The sequence below is a fragment of the Mus caroli genome, unplaced genomic scaffold, assembly GCF_978045245.1.
Source record: "Mus caroli unplaced genomic scaffold, Mus_caroli_1 scaffold_7, whole genome shotgun sequence".
Classification (NCBI taxonomy): Eukaryota; Metazoa; Chordata; class Mammalia; order Rodentia; family Muridae; genus Mus; species Mus caroli.
The window spans coordinates 1,487,179-1,508,142 of NW_028227262.1; the positions used below are offsets into that span (position 1 = coordinate 1,487,179).

Below are 20,964 nucleotides of genomic sequence, written 5' to 3' on the forward strand. Positions count from 1 at the left end.
GTGGTGCCTTCGTCTGTGTGTGCATATATGTGTGATGCTTTCTATCTATTTGTATGTGCCTATGCTTATGTTCCTGTGTGTATGTGCATGCATGTGTGGTATTTCTGTCTGTGTTTATATGCCTATGTGTATATGTGCCTGTATATGTTCACACATATGTATGGTGCCTTCTGTCTATGTTTCTGTGCCTGTGTGTATGTGCCAGTGTTTACATGTGTTTGTGTGTGTGTGTGTGTGTGTGTATGCCCGTATGTGCATGCGTGTGTGTGTGTGTGTGTGTGTGTGTGTGTACATATGTGTGTGTGGTGCCTTCAGAGGCCAGAGGGGTATATTAAGTCCCCTGGTCCATACATCTGTTTCTCAGCCTTCAGTCAGCTATTGGTAGGTGTGAAATCTCATAGCAAAACATGATTAACAGGATATTGATTTAGGTTTCTAAACTCTATCTACTGAAAAGATTATTGATTTATGGAACGACACTGGAAAATGGCCACAACCATCGTTGTACTCAAAGGTCTTAGTGGTTTTGCCACAGGTGTGTAGGTTGTCAGAATTTGTGAGTGATGGTTATTAGACACAAATTTAACAACTATGTCTATCCCAGAGCAGAGGCACAGCATTAGTGACTTCATGTCATGACCGAGATTCCAGGACCTTGGTCATTGCTACATGCTAACAACTGTTCTTGATCTACACAGGAAATTGAATACCACTTGGTGAACGAGAAGTCTGTCTTTCTTAACACAAACAGCTGATCACACCCTCTGCTAACGAACTGACAATCTCCAGGAAACAGTTTTAATACAAGCACACTATTTGGAAATACACAGGGCTTGAGAAAGAACTGAATTCTGACTGCTAATGCTAGTAATGCTAATAAATGCTAGTAATTTTCCTTTCAAAATTGCCTCCAGGAGACCTCATTCCTTGTCAAAAAAAGAGCGAGCCACAGTAACATGCATTCTTCTCCGCAAAGGCGCAGTACGCTCTGTTGAGAAAATCAATGGGGGGCTTTAGGCGTTTGTCTTTGAGAAAAGGCACTTACAGATCCGGGGAAATTTCTTCCCATTTGTATTAAGCTGCAGCAGTGGCTTTAGAATGAGAGAAGGAACGTACATCTCGTACAATGAAGTAGATCAGCGAGAAGGGAGCCTGTCAGAGCTACTGGGGAACCATCCGGAGCCTAATGGCTTAACTTTAACAAAGGGTAAAACAGAGCTATTTTCCCCTCTTCAGTACATTATCTGAGTGCCTATTAACTCTATTTTAACTTTCTTTTATAATGGCAGTTGAGAAAAACTCTGTGGTCACACTTTGCAGTAAATGGAATTGTAAATGCACCTTTCTGGATGGGTCCATGAATGAGGGTAGGGTGTTTTTCTTACTTAATATTAAGGCCACTGTTGTACCACCTCTGCTGCCCAGAGCTTAAACCTTATTTCTGGGTTTACATACTGATGCTCTTTACCTGTAACCTTGTTTTATACCTAGAACAAGGGCCTATGTTTACTTATTGATTAAAAAAATAAGCAACTTGCTTTCTGTTTTATTTCTATTACCCAACCTCAAGTGATTTTTGAAATATGGGGCTAAAATGCCTACTTGTCTTCTAAGGTTTGCCTCCCCCACGGAAGAGTCCACATATCCTGAGGGAAAATGGCAAATGTTACCATTTATATGTAGAATATGTATAATGGTTTGAAACATAGTCTCTCTCTCTCTCTCTCTCCTTATGTCTCCCCCACCCAATTTACTAATTGTGTCTATCCCAGAGTAAATATGTGTGTGTGTATGTGTGTATACAGTATTGACCATGTCAGGTTCTCTGTCCCTCCTTCTTTCCCTCCCATCCTCCTTCCCTCCTTTCTCTTCTCCCTCCTTCCTTTGTTCCTTCCTCCCCTCCCTCCCTTTTCTCTTCTTCCCCTCTCTCCCTCCCTCCTCCTCACCTTTCCCTCCCTCCCTTCCCTCTGCATTTAAGGTACACCACAGTCCAAGTGTTGAAGGAGTCAACAGACACAACAATGACACAATACTGCACAGCTCAGGGTAAGGACCTTTGCATTGTGGGAGAGTTCTAATTATGAAGCACCCTGAAGCAATCTAACTGGTCCTTCAGAAGCAATGTAGGATACCTGGAGTTTCTGCTGGCTTGTACAGTTCCTAGACACGAAGTGAACTGGATGTGCAATATCAGTTCCTTGGAGGAATTCAATAGTGTTTGGCTTATGACGAGTACATAAGCCCAACTCTGGCATCGCAGAAAACAAACAGGATTGATGCTTGTATAATCTAAGCATTCTCCATGCACATACATTGAACTAGAGCTCATGTGTGCCAGACATGTGCCCTATAACTAAACTATATCATGGCCTTCTTTTTCCTGTTCTTTGAGATTAGAGCCTCTCTAAGTTGCTCAGGCTGGACTTGGTCACGATGTCTTTCTGCCCCAGTCTCTTGAGAACGTGGGGTTATGGATGTGTACTACTAAGCTCAGTTCATCTGCCCCTCTTTGATCCAAAGTCAGATACTCTCCTGAAAACATATGTAAAACTGGGTCCGTTCCACATACTTGTACAGACCATGTTCCTCCCAACTGAGCTCATACTATTGAAGGGAACAACTGAGAGACTGAATAAACAACCGGCGGTAATTTAACCAAATGGAACTTTGATCTACAACCTGCAGCAACTCGCCTGAGAAGCCATCCCTTTATCTACAATGAACAATCAGGAAGCTATGCTGCTAAGACAGCAGGAAGCCAGACTCCTATCAATGGCGATAACTCGGGAAGATAAATAATAAATAATACTTGCTACCAATTAGGAACTGACAACCCTCCTAGTATCTGCTGTCACTTCCGCTTAGTCAGGAACCACAGAGGGTCAACAGTGGCCATGGCCCAGCACACAGGCCTGTGCTTCTGCCTTGCTTAACCCCCCAGGGCCACTACAGAGTGCAACTCCCCAGAACTACAGTAGAGTTTCCTTTTCTACTATTGCACCTCTCTGCAGCCTGCTTAGAGTCTGCTGAAAAGGCGTTAAAGCTGAAATTCACCGTGCACAGATACACAGGATGCAGAGGACTCACATGCACATACTCAGAGTTAGAAAAGGTAAAGTTCCCCACTTGACACTGCTCAGAGGTCAGGAAGAGCTACTAGAACACCAACTTTAAGAATACGAGGTTTCTGTTTTGGGGATACCTGGGCTGCTGCTGTTACTGAGCCATTCAGTACCAGGGAAAGGCTCCATACTCACAGTAACTTCCCTTCTTGTTTCTCCAAAATTCATTAGTTTTATGTCTGATCCTGAGTGGAATCCTCCCCAGGAGAGGAAACGTATGCACTGGAATAGATTGATAAGTTTCTGACTGCAAGCATGAAGTCCATGACACCCCAAAACTGCCACCTTCAGCTGCCGCAGTGCACACTGGCTGATTCGATTATTTCTCTAGAGAGAAGCTAGAGAAGAAAGTAGAGTGTTGGCTCAAGCTCTACCACATACCCAGGGCACTCAGTATGCCCATCAGCCATTTCCCTGTAGACAAGACACTCACTGAGCAGCTGAGGCATCTCCTGAGGAGAGAAAGCATCAGGACTTATCAGACCTGGGGGGGGGGGAGGAGATACACAATGGTGAAAGAGCAGCTGTTTGCTTGGCCAGTGTGTGCCTTGTTTCTTATTTCAAGTGTTTATACCAGAGAAAAGAGATAAAGGTTTTTGATTTTTTACAGCTTGTTAGAGAAGTATCTCAGAATATCACAGGAAAGGAAGCATTGAGAGCATCAGGCTACCATAATACCTGCAACCACCTCCAGTTGTGCAAATAGAGGAGATGAAGGGGGTTGATCCAAGTAACAAATATTTAAAGTTTCCACAAATTATTTCCAGGTCTTCCTGAGAAAGTCTTTGTGGCTTGTTGTGGATTGTAGATCCCTAAAATTACACGAGAATCTACATGTGCAGGACCCTGGCCCCAGTTGGTTTTGATTGGTTAATAAGGCTGTCAGTGGCCAATGGCTGGGCAGAGAAACAGAGGTGGGACTTTAGGATTCCTGGGCAAGAGATGGAGGAGGAGGAACAGAAAGGGAGAGAGCCCCCATGCCAGGAAAGGAGTAGATGTCAGGTCTGAGAGATTCTGGGCAGAGAACATAGCCATGACGTAGGTGCTTGGGAACTTAGCCCAACAGGGCTGCAGGTCTGGGTCTGGGGCAGCCAAGGTAAAATATAGGTTTTAGTAATAACTCAAGAATATCGGAGGGGAGAGTATTAGCCATGTGGAGGTTTGGAAGTGATCCAATTATTGAGCTGTTTAAGGCATATTAAAATATAAAGTTGTATGAGTCTCTTTCATTCTGGAACCCAGAACATTGGGGCAGGTAGCAAGGAAAGCACCGCAGTTGCTGCTGGGGTCGATTTGAGTAGCCATATTTAGGTACAGCAACAGTAGCTTCCCATCAAATATAAAACAATATTCTAATTGGAGCCACCTAGCACAGAGCACTCACACAACATGCACAGTGGTCTGAGAACACTCAGTGTAGTGCTCACACGTACACACAACGGACTAGGCATGTGCTTGATGGCAAGGGGCTCCCTCCCGCATGGGAAAAAGACCCAATCCTGTAAGAAATTCAGAGAAACAGAAATCTTTATTAGTACATAACCAGCCCTAGCTAGCGCATAAGAAGGTCTATCCTTGATCAGATCTTCCACAACCTATATGGGGTGAGAACCTTACATAGAGTTTCATATAGAGGCAGTCTTTAGGTTCCCACCCAAAGTAATTTTCTGTGCAGTTAAGTGAATTCAAAGACACAAAGGAGCTCAGTTACCCTAAGTAAATAACTTGCTCTCAAAGCAACTGACAACCAATGTCATTTCTTCAAAACAGCCAGACAAAGGTTCACTTCTGATACTAGTAAGCAGCTCTAAGGAGTGAGCTTGCAAAAACTTAAGTAAACAGGCTCTAATTAAGTCAGAAGTTTAACTCTTTCATCTTTCTATATTATCCAGTAACAACCTGTGAGAAAGCTACCTATCTTAAGTTATGTTTGAGTAACAGTTGAGTAGAGCCTTTTGGGCTTAATTTCTTTTCCTCTTCAGGCACCTGCAAGGTGGACCTGGGCACGAAAGATGGGAGAGACATACACCTCACTGTGAAGTTAGAACCAGACCTTAAGCAGACAATGGAAAAACAGGCAAAATGTCCCAAGTCTCAAAAAAGGACAAATTCTCAAGAGAAGACATTCAAAAGTCCAGAGGCACAGGAAGAAGTTGTCCATCATTACTGGTCAGCAGAGAAATGCAAGTCGGAACCACAATATAGAACCTGAGTCCAGCGAGGAACGCTCTGAATGATGAGTGCCGGCAAGGATATGGAGAAACAGAGTCACTGTGGCAGAAGGATCGTAGGATCAGCAAGTCTACCTGGGGTTTATATCTGAAGAAAATGACGACAGCATGACAAAGAGGCTTCTGCACTCCGGTGATCTCTGCAGAAGCTCACAGCAGTCAGAAAACAGAAGCAACCATTTACCCTGAGTGTACAAAGGTGGGACCACACTGAGGGGGTAGTAAGCCCAAAAGGAATGAGATTTTCTCACTTGACACACTATAGATAGGGCTAGATATCATTAAGTCAATCAGGCATCAAAGGCTTCATGATCCGCTGTATGTGGAACCCAGCAACAGTGAAGAGAAGTCAGAAGAACCTAAGGAGACTGGAAAGGCTGGGGATGGGGGAGGTTGGTCAGTGGGTGCCATATTGGAGTCAGATAGGAGCAAGAAGCTCTGGGATAAGGTTGTACAGCTGGTGACTTGCAGATAAGAGCCACAAACTATATCTCACAAATGACAGGAGGAGGGATTTGGAGAGCCCCAAAGATTACTTGAAGAGATAAGTGACCAGCTTAAAGCAGCATGTAGGAGGAACATGTATAAATCATTAAATGGGAAACTTTAGTGATTTTTGTGTATCTGTAAAAAATTGAAATGATTAGCACTAGAGAGTTGGCTCCGTATGTGAAGAGCTTGCCTTGTGAATGGGAAGACTGGAGTTCAGATCCTAAGAATCCATATAAAAAGCCAGGCACAGAGAGGTTCACCTGCAAGCTCAGGGCTGGGAGAGAGGAACCAGTGCTCCCTGGAGTTCTCAGCCAGCCAGTCTGACTGGGTCAGTGAGCTCCAGATTCAGTGAGAGACCCTTTCCTAAAAAAATAAAAATAAAAAAAGTGAACATTCCTGATGTCAACACCCAGCCTTCACGAGCATATCCATACATGCAGCAGCCCACAGATATAAAAATGCATTTGTGTAAACACTACACACACACACACACACACACAGTTAAGTAGTTATAATCAGTGACGTTTCTAGCACTTTAAATGAACGTATATTTTATATCCATGGTAATTGTACCATTTCTTAGTTACCATCTTAAAAGATATTTATTATATGTATGAGTGTTTTGCCCATGTATGTATGTATGTATGTATGTATGTATATGCAGCATGTGTGTGCCTTCAGAAGCCAGAGAGTGTGTTGGCATCGGATCCCCAGGAACTGGAGGTACAGACAGTTGCGAGCTGGTCTGGGTTCTGGGAATTGAACCAAGGTCCTCTTTAAGAGCCACTAGTGCTCTTAGCCACTGATCCACCTCCTTCGCCCTGTTGCCTTCCCAAAGGTTGATGGTTAATAAGCATCATACCTAGTTTCATTCCAAAGAGGAGCAAGGGCACCTGAGGGCAAGGGAGAAGAAATCTCTGAGGGTCAAGTTAATGCCTCCAGGAAAACCTGGTGCTGGATGAAATAATCCCTGTTCTGTGGTACACATGCAATCCTGCTACCTCACACCTTCCAGAACACATTTCTGTCAGTGGGACTCTTGAGAAACAGCAGGGTGTGTCATGGGAAGTGGGGAGGAAATTAGCAGAGGGAAGAAGAATCTCAAGGAAGCAGAATTCAGAGGGAAGACACCTCCAGAATCCTTGGGATGTGGAAAGAAGCTCTTCCCAGAATGTATGAAGTGGATCTGGCCTATGTTGCATATTAGAGGATGACCATGTCTGCTGCTGCGGCTTTCTGCATGTGACTTGTGTCTCATCACACAAGAGATGCTGTTTTAGCTCTTCTTCCTGTCACTGTGATAAGCTCAGTCAAAAACAACTTAAGAGGGGAAGAATCTATTTCTGCTCACAGTTCTGGGTCACAGTTCATCATAGCAGGGAATTACAGCCAGAGAAACATAGGGAGTTGGTCAGATGGCATCCATAGCCGGGAGCAAAGAGAGATGCAAGCTTTGTCCACCCTGAAATGGTCTGGTATCTCTTGCCTAGGGAAAGGAGTCATGCACACCTAAGTCTACAAGTATCAATCAAGGTAATCAAGATAGTCTCCTCCCCCAGGCATGACCAGGGCCAGTTCTCCCTGGTGATTCCAGCTTCTGTCAAGTAGATAATGATCAGTAATATCATAGCTGTGTATGATGGCAGGAATACAGTATTTAAACTACTTCTGTAAGGACATTCTTAAGGGAAGTCACCTGATGGACATATAGTGACCCGGGTGCAGCCTGGAGTCACCATGTCATCTGTGGTAAGCTTCATTTCGATATTTCTCTTGTGGCAGCACAAATACCAACTCAGCAGAAAGGCAGATGGCAGATCACTGGTTCTGTGAGAGCAATCTTTACTCTGGAAGCCTCAGCTCACACTTCATATTGGAAGGTAGGGTCTCAATAGCTTCCTCGTGTAGTTCAGGCCTGGTTTTTGTAGCTAGCATTTACTGAGACAAGATCTCTAGCAGTCCAGGCTGGCTTTGAACTTACTCTGTAATTCAGGATGACCCTGAACTTCTGATCCTCTTGTCTCCATCTCCAGTCTGTTGGGGGTCACAGGTGTGTACCACCACAGTCATTTTAGGTCACACTAGGGATCCAGTTCAGGGCTTCTGGGCATGCTTAGCAAGCACTCTGCCAACTGACTAATGTCCTCAGCTCCATCAAGGTGAGCTTCCTTTCATTTGTGTTTGGAGCTCTTCAGGTGGGAGATGCTTATTGTACTTGTGAGCATAGAAGCCCTTTAATCATATAAATGTACTAAAATAAGGCAGCAAAGAGGATTCCTCACACATTAGGCTGGGCAAGTAGTGACCAGCAAAGATCACAGTCTTCCTAACCAGCTTTGACCAAGGTAATGGCGTGGCTTTGGTTTAATGTGGCTAGCATCTTCTTGCTCTGATTGTACTGTCTCAGAATTTTAGGCATTTTTGGCTTGTAGTTCCCAAACCAGAAACTAAAAACTAAAGTTACCAACAGAACCAGAACCCCTGCTTTTCTTACCTATGCCCAGTTATCTGGCTCAGGTTACACTTTGGTGTGTCAAGAAATTGAGGCAGCTCTTCTGAATATTATAAAATGTTACTGTCATAAAGGATATATGTTCAACTAGTGAAGCCCTCAGCTAGAAGACTGACTTCCCTAAGGAAGGCCCTCCCCTTTTAAACACAGCCTAGAATTTGCTACAGTTTTAGAGAAATTATGTTGTTGGACCGTTTCATTTTCACATGACAAGAAAAGTTGCATTAATTTCATTTTGCTCCCTTTGTATCCACACCTCCCCAGAGGCTCTTCCCAAAGCACCATTCTTCCCAGACAGGGCTCTCCCAAAATGCTAATAGGTGCTGGAAGCTCTGGCATGGTTTCCAAGTTAATTTCAGAGGAAAGATGTTAACTCCTGGAAAACGCACACTTCCTATTGGCTTGCTTTCTTGCCGCAGCTCAACAATAGTTTTCAGGTGGAGGAATTGTGGGGAAATACTAAGAGATACATAAAAGTACCCTTTCAAAAAGCAGAGCACTGTGGTGGTGGCATTTCCAGTGAACATATATGACAGTATTTTCTAACAGGCACTTGAGAAACTCCAGTCATTGTTTGCAGCATCACTGTGACTTAGAGTCCCTTCCGCCTGATCCTGTTGTCTGGGTTCCCTGGAAATATCTTTCCCAGGTCTTACTGACTGTGACTCTTGCATCCAGCCATGCATTTGGGAGGCAGTTATGGAAGCCCATTACACAGCAGGCACAGGATAATGGGAGTGAGGGGAAATGACTGGTTTCTGTTGTGTAAGGTGGAAACAAAGGCTGATATGAGAAACACAACGCTCAGAACAGTACTGGCAGCTGACAGTGTGTGTGTGTGCAGATTGTTAGTGCTGCTACATGCACTCCAGGGGAACCACATACTCAGCTTAGTACTGTGAACACACAGGTATAAGAAGAGTAGCTGGCAACACAAGGCAACTCTTTGGGAGAGATGGTGAATAACTATAGTGTATGAGCAGGGCTGTGAGGATACTGTGAGGGGTGGGGTTGCCATGGAGGAGTCTCCAAAGCAGAGTGCACCAAACTGTGTGTGGAAGGTTAAGAAGGCATTAACGGCTGTGATCACAGGTCACCTGAAGAGATAAATCTCATTTGCAGGCTGTGTGCCCTTGAAAGGTAGCAGGAAGGCAGAAATATGAGTGTGTGTGTGTGACATTTAGAAAGCTGGTTAAGTTATAGATGGTAGAAAGAGTAGGTCAGACAGGTAGAAAATGGAGACAGGACTAGAAAGAACATGGCCACCACCATGTGCTTCAGTGAAGGTATGGTATGGGAGCAGGGAAGGGAGGCCTCAGTACTCCTCCACAACTAGGTAAGCAGGTGAGTAGCTAGAGGAGACTGGCTGCTCACTGCCTGAGGAACTTAGATTTAAAGAAAAACAAAGGTCTGTGTGTGGCCCCATTGGCAAAAGCACATAGGAGGCAGAGGCTGGTGGATCACTAAGTTCAAAGGTCTACGTGGAGAGTTCCAGTTCAGTTAGGCATACACAGTAAGGCCCTGTTTTACAAACTATGAAAGACAGGAAGGAGGGAGAAATGGAGGTAAGGAGGAAGAGAGGAAGGAAGGAGAGAAGGAAGGAAAAAGAAAAGAGGAAAAGAAAGAAGAGAGTCAGTGTTCCAAACCTTACCCCCTGGGTTTTTGTATGGATCTCATAAGAAATACCAGACTCATTCTGGACATTCACACCTTGGCTTATTTTGATTTTCCTTCAACAAAAGGATCAAAAAGCAAATTCCATGGGGCATGATGACTGGAGAGTGTGTGAATTAGTCTGCCATCTCAAATAAGCCGAAGCTAGTTCACCAATGGTTTCTAAAACTTACTCTTTATGGGGCGGGAAATTCTTTTAGAAACATCCTGTAGCTGGGGGAAGATTTGGTGGTTAAACTATGAGCTATGCACACATGAAAACTAGTAACTGTATCTCCACAAACCCATGGAAATGCTGGGCGACTCTGGTGGCCCATCTGTAATCCAAGCCTTGAAAGGTGGACATAGGGATCCACAGAGCGAGCTGGATAACTAGACCAACCATATCACCAAGAACTTGGCTTGATTGAGAGACCTTGCCTTAATGAATGAGGTGGATGATGGAGGATGGTTCCATGTACACACACACACACACACACACACACACACACACACGCGAACATATGGGGAAACACACATGCACATGTATACACAGGTACAGGCATACACACAGGTACACACACATGGGCAAACACACACATGCACACACACATGTGAATGCATGGATAGATACATACATGTACACATATACACAGGCACATGCATGCACACATGCACACACATGCACACGGGAAAAATAAAAAACAAGCAGTGTGTTCTACCCTCAAAGAAAGTCAAGTGGTAACTACAGACAGACCATCACTGACTGTATACATGAAAGAGGAAAAACAACAACCAAACAAACAAATAAAACACCTTCCATAGTTTCTTTGCATTTTTTTTGTCCCTGAGATATATTCTTTCTTTTATGGTTTTCTTTCTAGTACTGAATGCTGATAGATACATCTTCCTTGAAGGGAGATTAGTAACCATCAAGTATTATACCAGATGAATCATTATAAAAGTAATCATTTTATAGCAGGTATTCGATAGGAAGTTTTCTGATATTATATAACTCATTTGAAATTTAAAGCTTCAAAGTAAATTGTAGCCTCCCCTTCCCCAGCCTTAATGGTTCCACTGTTTACACCTGGATGGAGCTTGCCGGCTCAATCGTTCTGCCACGCCCACTGCTGGAACCTGCCGCCTTGCTATTGGTCCCCGGGACTATTTGGCGGGAGTCGCCCCCCCCCCCTTCCTCTCCTTTATAACTGCGTGCTGATATAGTAAAATTGAGCTTTGATCAGAGTTGCTTTTGACTTGGCTCCGTTCTTTCTCTCGTCGCCTAGCCCCTCTTCTCTTCCAGGTTTCCAAAATGCCTTTCCAGGCTAGAACCCAGGCTGTGATCTGCTGGCCGGACACAAAAATAAATGTAATTCGGAAAGTGTTTTTTAGAAGATATTGCCCAATATTTTAAGATTAAAAAGTCCTTTTATTTTTGCTTGTTTCATAGAGATAGGATAAATAAAATCAAAGGCAGATGTGGGACTATGAGACTATTTTGCTGAGAAGGTAAATGAGATTAATAAAAACAGTAATGTTTGGAAAAAACCTACAGAAGTCTGCAACCCTGAATTTAATTCCTGGAACCCTTGTAAAGTTGGAAACAGAAAATCAACTCTACAGAGTTGTCCTCTGCCACATGTGCACGGCATATACAAAGATAAATAAATGAAATAATGTTTTTAAAGAAGCTAATTATTTTTTACTTTAGCAAGTTATATCAATTGTGATGATTAGTTTTTATTGACTATTTGACACAACTCAAAGCCACCTGGGAAGAGGGAACCTCAGGTGATACATTGCCTCCATCAGACTGAGATATTGTTCTGGCTAATGACTGATGATTGACATGGGATGGCCCAGCCCACTGTGGGAAGCACCAGGCCTAGGTGGAGGGTTTGGACTGTGTAGGAAAGCTTAGCTGAGCAAGGGTCAGAGAGCAAGCCAATGAAAATTTTGTCATGGTTTCTGCTTCAAGTTTGTGCCCTGACTCAAGTTCCTCAATGATGGACTATGATGAGAAGTGTAAGCCAAATAAGTCCTTCCTCCCCTAAGTTGCTTTTGGTCACAGTGTTTTATCACAGCCACATAAAGCAAACCAGTACAACAATAAAATGTATGTGGGTTTGGGCTGTTATTCTGTTCTAGTCTTAAATCCTCTGCAGGCCAGATTTTAATTGTTATGGGAAGCTAAGTTTTTAAGACAGTCTTCTTTGAGTGGGGCAGTACTCACATCCTAGCTAAGGGAGTGCTGTTAGGACATTTCTGGTTTGGAAAATGGATTGATTGGTAGACAAAAACTGTGCAGAACAAATGAAAAGTTGTAACGTTCCTAGAGACATGATGTTAGAAAAAAGATGGCACAGAAAACTTGAAGTAAATGCTGTAAATACAAGGAGTATCAGCTCCATTGAGAAGAAAGTTACACAGAGGGATAGAGGAAGGTTCACTGCTGATCTGTGGCTTCTGTGCAGCTCCCTTGCGCTCCCTCCTCCTTCCTTCCTCCCTTTCTCATTTCCACAGCCTCTCCCCTTTCTCTCTCAGTTTAAACTGAAGAAAGTTTTCAGAACTTATGTTAATAAACTAATGCAAGCACAGAGGTTTTCGTAGTGACATCTGATTTCTTGCTGCAAATATCTTCCAAAAATAAAAAAAAATAAAAAATTAAAAAAAAAGGAAAAAAAGGAATAGCAAGGGTGGTTGCACTTATTGAGCTCTTACTATGATGTAGCAAGGGTGGTTGACTGAGCTCTTACTATGGTGTAAGCAACATCTCCCACACTGTGTCATTATTTTATCAGAGAGTCCTTGCAGTAACTCCAGGAGATGGCAGAAGACACTGCTTATCCCAGAGGGTGTAAAGACCTTGTGTAAGTCAGACATCAGGGAGAGTAGGGTGAAGGTTGAGCACTTTCACCTGCATGCATGGTTAGTCAGTTTGGAAATGAGAGAAACTGAAATTATTTTTGGAATTGAAGCAAACTGTGGGCTGGATATGAGATGCATTAAAATGACATGTGTTGAACAAAGCTGTGACCTGTGTGGTTGAGGGCCTTCCAGGGCTGCTCCTGACTTCTGACATTAGATTTCCTTGGGATTTCCACATCATCCTTTGTCCTGATACCTTACTGAGTCACTACAAAGACCAGGGATCTTCATAGATTCTGATAACACCCCCCCAGCTTGAGACAGTGTCCCACAAGAATCAGAGCTGTTGAGAGTCCAGTGGCTCTCATCCAGATTTCAAATTGAATAAATATTCATGTTAATTACTTAGAACATTATGTCATTGGTGTTATCATGCAAATTAATCTTTGATCAAAAACACAACCCCCAACGCCAGCGTTTGCAGTGACAGCTTACACGTTGTTTTTTTTTTTTTGTTGTTGTTGTTTTTTTTTTTGTCCTAGCCTCTTGTGAAGACATCTACATAGCACCCTGCTTAATCTTTATAACAACCCTCTGAGATAGGCAGGCATCATCTGTATAGGAGAGGGAACTCAGGCAACAAACTGAGGAGTGGCTGGCTGCACTTCAGTTCTATACACTCAAGCATCAGTCACTCCACACTGTCAGTTCTTCTCTGCATTTTAACCCTGGGATAGAGCTCTTGAGATTACTGGTTACTGCTGGGTTTACCCAATTACCACCACGGTGTGTACAGAACTCAAGCGTGTCCTACAGAGAGGTGGGATGGCATATTTCCATCTGATTTCCCCGTACCCACAAGAGTAAGAGCGATCAGCCTTCTGAGTGCTTTGAATATCACTAATTAATAAGAAAACCACAAAACCAAAAAAAAAAAAAATTCCACTGTTAGATACAAGCTGGAATATATAATCTGTGCTTTGGGTATGTAAACTAAGTTCTGACCTTTAATTGATTTTTTTATGCAAATTTAATAAAATGATCAAATGAAATAGAAATGTAGTATTCTTCCCTGGAGCTCTTAAGATCTCTTCTTTAATCTGTGTTTAAATCCCACACGAAGCCCCTCAGACTCTAAATGTGCCCCAGATGTGCCAGAAGGAAGCCTTGGTGTGACACATGTTCTCATGGCAGAACTAGATTTCAGAGACTAGAGACAACAGCTTTCCTCTCCCCCAGGAGCCCCTCCCCGTCAGCCTGACATACAGGCCTCTCAAACTTTTCCAATTTTGTTTTAATTCAAATGCTTAACCTTCAGCGATTAATTGGCTCAGACTTCACAGCACAAAGTAAACCAAGTGCTCATTTTCAATCAGTAGAGAACAAGAGAACATTGTGGAAATGTTACACAAGAAATTAACCATTCTTTTCTTTGTTGTTGTTGTTGTTTTGTTTTTTTTTTAAAAAACAAAAGGTCTGCAGAGCTACGGTAGAGAGCAATGAAATGTGGAATGAGAGAAAGACACCAGTGTGCACCCCCAGACCCAGCTTGTCATGACTGCAAGTTTGCCTGTCCCAACCTCTGAACCTCCACATGCTGCTTCAGTTTCTCTTACCTGTCTGTCTGTCTTTCCCCCTCTCTGGCTTGTGTTTCTCTGAGACCAGAAGGTGTGGATAAGGCTGAGTAGAGAATACAGCAGAATTGAAATCACCTCCAAAGAGTCTTTCACAGCATCTCAGGAGCAGCAGTTTTCACTACAAGGCTCCAGAAGAACGGTTCATTGCACCATTATATCCCCCGCCTGTGTTCTAGATCTCCCCCAGCTGAGCTTGGAAGGCTCTGTGGGCTGGGCTTGCCTCGGACACCTGCAATCCTCTCTGTATTGTGACACACAGACAATGCCTTCTGGTCCTAGAGTGTTGCCATTGCAGCACTCAGCACACCCGGGTTTGAGAAACACAGCCTTCGTATCTTCCTAGAGATCAGGAACAGAATATGCTGTCAGTCATCTTGTGAACTTAATCAACCAGTCATTCAGTTAATTAAAGGAAGGACTGATAACCGGCCCTCTATGACCACACACCACACTGGACTTTGTAGATAAGGAGTTCCAAATGTGCCAAAAAACATAGACATCCATGTTTGCAAACCGCTGCACTTTGCCTTGCTCTCCTGGCTCCGTGTCTTGTGTGTTTACTGGGAAAAAGGACACGTTTCACAGACTCACACCAGCATAACACCTGAGAGCCCTCTCAGTCACTCAGGGTCTTACTAACTGAGTAATTTGAACAGGCTTTGTAATATCTGTGTGTTTCAGCCTTCTGTAATCCTGAAGTGGAGATAATATAGTCCTTCTATGTGAATACTCAGCAAAGATTAAAGGGGTCGATTTCTGGAAATGAATTGGGACGGGGGCAGCAAACGATCAGTACAGTATCAGTATTTCAGTGTGTTTGCCATCTGCTGAAATTAAGACTTCCTAATTTTCCTTTGGACATTTATGTGTGGGATTCTATTAAAAGATTCCATTCAGAGGAGCTCAGCAGGTGACAGTCCTCTATAATAGCATCCAAAGAGGAAGTTTATATACCAGAGCTTACATCTGTCTGTCTGTCTGTCTGTCTATCTAATCTAATCTAATCTATCAATTTATTTATTTATTTATTTGGTCCAGGGTCTCAATATTTAGCCTTTGCTGACCTAGAACTCACTCTGCAGATTAGCCTGAACTTGAACACTCAGAGACTTAACCATGCTTCTTGCCCCCTGGTTATTGCAAAGTTAAAAAAAAAAAATCACCTCTTACATTCTCTGCGTGTGTGCACGCAGGTGCACCTGTGTTTGCAGGAGTATGCACAAGCATGTGGAGGCCGGAGATAAATCTTGGCTGTAATTTCTCAGGGACTTTTCACCTCAGTTCTTGAGACAATTTCTCTTAACAGCCTGGAACTCACTGTGGAGGCTAGGCTGGCTGGCCAGCAAGCTTCAGAGTTCTCTTGTCTCTGCCTCCCCAGGGCTGGAATCACAATACAGGTACCTTGCCCTATTGTGTTTTATGGGTTCAGGTCCTGGAGCTTTACATAGCTAGAGCATTATTATTACTGTGGTTCCAGTCCCATATCTAGCATTCTTAAGTCAGCCTCAGGAGTGGTTTGAATCTTCAAAAACTCTGTCCTTGACCAAACTTCTACCAGGGTCCACTAAACCTAGTCTTAGCAACAAATGTTGCTAGGCTACTCTTGACATCTAATAACAATTTATTTCCCACATCATCCGCTTGGATATCCCAAACAGCTTCCTCTTACCAGCGGCCCATATTCTCCTCCCTACTGTCTCCAAATACCTGCTTGTGTTTGTTTGTATTTGAACTTGGATTCACTCTCACCTACTGTAATAAGGCTTTGAAAAGGCGTTAGGATAATTCTTCTTTAGTAATGAAAAAGTCAAAATGTCAGCATGACTAAAATAAAAATGATTCTCTACACAGGGCAATGGGGAAACATTTAAGGTTAGGGGGGTTTATGATACTCAGGCAGATCTTCTAAGGAGGGTGATGGAGCGAAGAGCATCAGAGAACTAGGCTGGCCCAGGAGTGAAAACTGTCTGGGGCATCTGTCCACAGTTGTGTTTCTCATAGACAGTAAAGGGCTTGGAGACAGAGGGACTCAGAGTCAGCCTTGGCTATATATCACGGTCAAGAACAGCCTGGGCTGCACGAGGGCTTGTCTCAAAAAAAAAAAGTTTTATGGTTAACTCAGTTGGATGAGAATTGGTGACAATTATTATGAGTGGTGTCTCTCCATCCTGTACCTCTCCACAACCTTTCAACATTAAGCCTAGAGTATGGAAGGACTGACTGTGAATTGGAAATCAATCCCCTTAAATGGTTGTGGTTTTTCTTTCTTTTTTTTTAATTGAGAGGAAAGCAACTACATAAGAGAGTTGAGTTACATCTCAGTTCATCTTGAAATGTGTTAGAGAAGGAATTGAATGGAATAATGACATGTGTGCTTTTCCATTTGAAAACAGTCCCTTTGTGTCCAGGATACTTTGTTCAGATTCCAAAGATCATAGAAGATGAGAGAGGAGAGAGGGAGAGAGAGAGAGAGAGAGAGAGAGAGAGAGAGAATTTATGAATAGGAAATGTGTATTTACATTATTCGCTATAAAAGATTTAGTATTTCAGTAGGCAAGACACTGCTTTCCCAAAAGAAGTGCCTGTAACTGGTAAAACAACCTGGATGAGAAGCTCAGAGTGTGGATCTTTCACACTGATGTCAAGCCACCTGTTAACATCAGCAGAGACACAGAGCAAAGCCCTTGGGAAGAAGAGCTCCGTTCCTGTCACAGCAACCAAATATCCTCTGTGCCCAGAGACACTTACCCTAGTCTTGGCTGTGAGGCAAGTTCATAGCAAGTTCACTTGCTAAACTTTCAGTGTATGGGAAGACACCAGCCAGGCCAGCCACTCTGTTTGCCTCTCTCAATCTGTGTCTGACACCCACCACCAAGGGCAAAGCATGGGTGTTAGTCTGAGCTGTGTTTGGAATTAGGTCTGTGTAGGACTTAGGGATTACTATGTCTGATTACCCTACTCCTTGTTACACTCCCTCATCGTGTGTGTGTGTGTGCGTGCGCGCCTGTACACAGGCATGAATGTGTGGAAACCAGAAGTGGAGTTCGTGTGTCTTCTTAGACTTATCTAAGGTCTCTCACTGAAATTGGAGTTCAGCAATGGGCCGGGTTAGCTTGCCAGAGAGCTTCTAGGAGTCTCTTGTCTCCCCAGCACTCAGATTAAAGGCACATCCTTCCAAGAGCAAGATTTTGCCTGTGTGCTTAGGGTCTACACTCAGGCCTTTGTGCTTGTGCAGTGAGGAGCACTTTTCCTGCCGGACCATCTCCCCAGCCCTTCACAGTATGTACCCAAGAGAGAAGAGCTGCTTCTAAATTTTTTTATTTGATTTTTCAACTTCTGAAAGGAAAAAAATCTCTCTGTGTCTGAACCATAAGAAGTACTAAAGTATTTACAACTACTACTCCTGATAAAAACCAAGGAAGTCATAATTTTCTTTTGCTGTGCCCAAGAATGCAGAAGCTTATCTACAGGTAGCTTTGTGATCAGTGCTGCAACCAGCTCAACCGTGGCTCCTAAAGGGGCAAATTGCCATGGGTTTTAATTGTTCCTTTTCTTTTTCTTTCTCGTCTGTTTAGAGTTGCGACATTACTGTTAAGTTACCACTGGGAAAGCATTACCACATATGGTGGTTTGAGTGAGCTGGTCTACAGTGTCGTTCAGGTCCTGTGGTGTCCTGTTAACTGCTACCCCTGCTCTCATGGAGCACAGCTTCTGCGGGAGCCGCCCTGTTTCCACAACAGTGTGTTTGTATGTAAAAGCATGAAGGAGACACATGCCCCCTGCTGCAGATACCTTTGCTAGTCCATTCCTCCAGATTTTAGAGGGTTCAATGGTTTCATTTAATTTGAAACCAGGAGGCTTTTAAAGCAGTATTTTATTTTTTTTAAATTTTTATTTTTTTTCTTGTTTCAAATTTTTATTACAAAATTGTAGGTTCAGGTTGAAGCAGAAACCGAGCAGACTTCATCATCAAAGGTAGAGAGGTCCTATCAGAAAATATTAAGCCGTGTTTCAAGCTAAAAGGCATTTGGAAGAAAACCTTTTCTTTTAAATACCCCAACCAAACTTCTTTACCAATTTAGATATTTCTTTTTTCCATACACTGAAGTTCCTGATACCTTTTTTTTTTTTTTTTTTTTTTTTTTACCTTTTTGAACTCTGTATTGAGTGTCTACATGGTAGGATTCGGTGATTATTTATAAAATCATTTCATAGTTTACATGAGGGTTGGTTATATCTGTTACAAATCTTGACCAGTTGAAATTCTATTCTATAAATTTCTATGGAGGTCATGACTTTTGTAAACAAGGAATAAACAATGGAAAAACTAACCGTGTATGCATCTGCTCTCTCTTTCCTCTCTTTTCATGCTGTATGTAGCCATTCACTCATGTCTTAGATGTCTTGGCAAACCACCTTGCGGTGAGAATATAAAGGATATAGAGGCAGGGCATGGCCTATTTCTATACATTTTCATCTTCAGCACAGGGATATCATGTTAGACATTGTGATAATCTGTCTTGAGGAATGGATACATAAAATGTGGTACATTTACACAATGGAGTACTACTCAGCTATTAAAAAGAATGAATTTATGAAATTCCTAGGCAAATGGATGGACCTGGAGGGCATCATCCTGAGTGAGGTAACACAATCACAAAGGAACTCACACAATATGTACTCACTGATAAGTGGATATTAGCCCAAAAACTTAGGATACCCAAGATATAAGATACAATTTGCTAAATGCATGAAACTCAAGAAGAATGAAGACCAAAGTGTGGACACTTTGCCCCTTCTTAGAATTGGGAACAAAACACCCATGGAAGGAGTTACAGAGACAAAATTTGGAGCTGTGACGAAAGGATAGACCATCTAGTGATTGCCATATCCAGGGATCCATCCTATAATCAGCTTCCAAATGCTGACACCATTGCATACACTAGCAAGATTTTGCTGAAAGGACCCAGATATAGCTGTCTCTTGTGAGACTATGCTGGGGCCTAGCAAACACAGAAGTGGATGCTCACAGTCAGCTATTTGATGGATCACAGGGCCCCCAAAGGAGGAGATAGAGAAAGTACCCAAGGAGCTAAAGGGATCTGCAACCCTATAAGTGGAACAACATTATGAACTAACCAGTACCCCAGAGCTCTTGACTCTAGCTGCATTTGTATCAAAAGATGGCCTAGTCGGCCATCACTGGAAAGAGAGGCCCATTGGACTTGCAAACTTTATATGCCCCAGTACAGGGGAATGCCAGGGCCAAAAAGGGGGAGTGGGTGGGTAGGGTAGTGGGGGGGTGGGTATGGGGGACTTTTGGGATAGCATTGGAAATGTAAATGAGGAAAATACCTAATAAAAAATTAAAAAAAAACCAAGTTGACATAATGCAGTATTTTTAAAGATGCCGTTGCACCGTCTCATGATTTCCAATGTTTCTAAGGAGAATTCACACTTTATCTCTTTCATGGCTTTCCTGAATATAATTTTTCATTTTAAAACTTTTAAAAAAGATTTTCTTTTTATTTATTTTCTATTTTTTTCTAGGTCCTTTCATTGTTTTTACCCTGGTTGGCTTTGCCTGAGATGTTTTAGCAGGTGAAACTGACATTTTAAAAATTGCAGCCGAGCATGGTGGTGCACGCCTTTAATTCTAGCACTTGGGTGGCAGAGGCAGGCGGATTTCTGAGTTCGAGGCCAGCCTGGTCTACAAAGTGAGTTCCAGGACAACCAGGGGTACACAGAGAAATCCTGTCTCGAACCTCCTCCCATCCCCCCAAATTGCTTTGTCACCTTCGTGGTGGCGTTTCTTCAAATGTTTCCTCTTCCCTGGTCTTTTTCGTGCTACCCATCCTCCCACCCCAAGACTTCAAGTTAGGAATTTGTAACAGTTTGATATCTCTGCTTTTGCTCTTTGAGTCTCACTCCATTTTGTATTTTATGCTGGCAAAGCTTGTCTTTGGCTTCGCCCACCCTTTCTTCCTCTAGGTGGCGCACTTTCGAGTCTACCTTCATTTTGGAAACAATCTAAGGAGCTCATTCTCCTCCCCCCTCTAATTCTTTGTTTTCTTTCTCCGAGTTCTGCACTTTAAGCCACGTTTTGTTTCTCTTCCTTTCATTTCTTTAACACACTTCCAATGTTTATTTTAAAGAGCTTGCCTATGAATTTTATCATTGCAGTCTTTTATGAGCTATTTCTACTGAGTCGTTAGCAACTAATTTTGGTTACTGGTGAGATAGCTCGGCAGGTAAGGGTGCCTGCTGCCAAGCCTCATGACCTGAGTCAACCCTAAGACCTCCTCCCACAAGTTGCTTCCTGACCTTTATACATGCACTGTAGCATGGGTGCACCCCACATACAAATAAATGTAATTTTAAAGACTTAAAACTATTGAATCAAAAAGCAAACAAACTTCCCCAAACCTGCTAGAACCTGGATGCCA

General features: G+C 42.9%; 1 protein-coding gene across 2 annotated transcripts in view; it reads right to left on the bottom strand.

The window, feature by feature from the left end:
• The window catches only part of Far2 (fatty acyl-CoA reductase 2), a 106,294-nt gene that overhangs the window by 35,822 nt on the left and 49,508 nt on the right, over nt 1-20,964 (bottom strand). The window contains exon 1 of one of the 2 annotated variants that reach the window (XM_085839759.1): nt 14,498-14,894. The exons of the other annotated variant lie outside the window; for it this stretch is intronic. The gene's annotated coding sequence lies outside the window, so the exon portion shown is untranslated. Of the gene's footprint in view, nt 1-14,497; nt 14,895-20,964 lie in introns of those variants that run through there. 2 annotated transcript variants of the gene reach the window in all.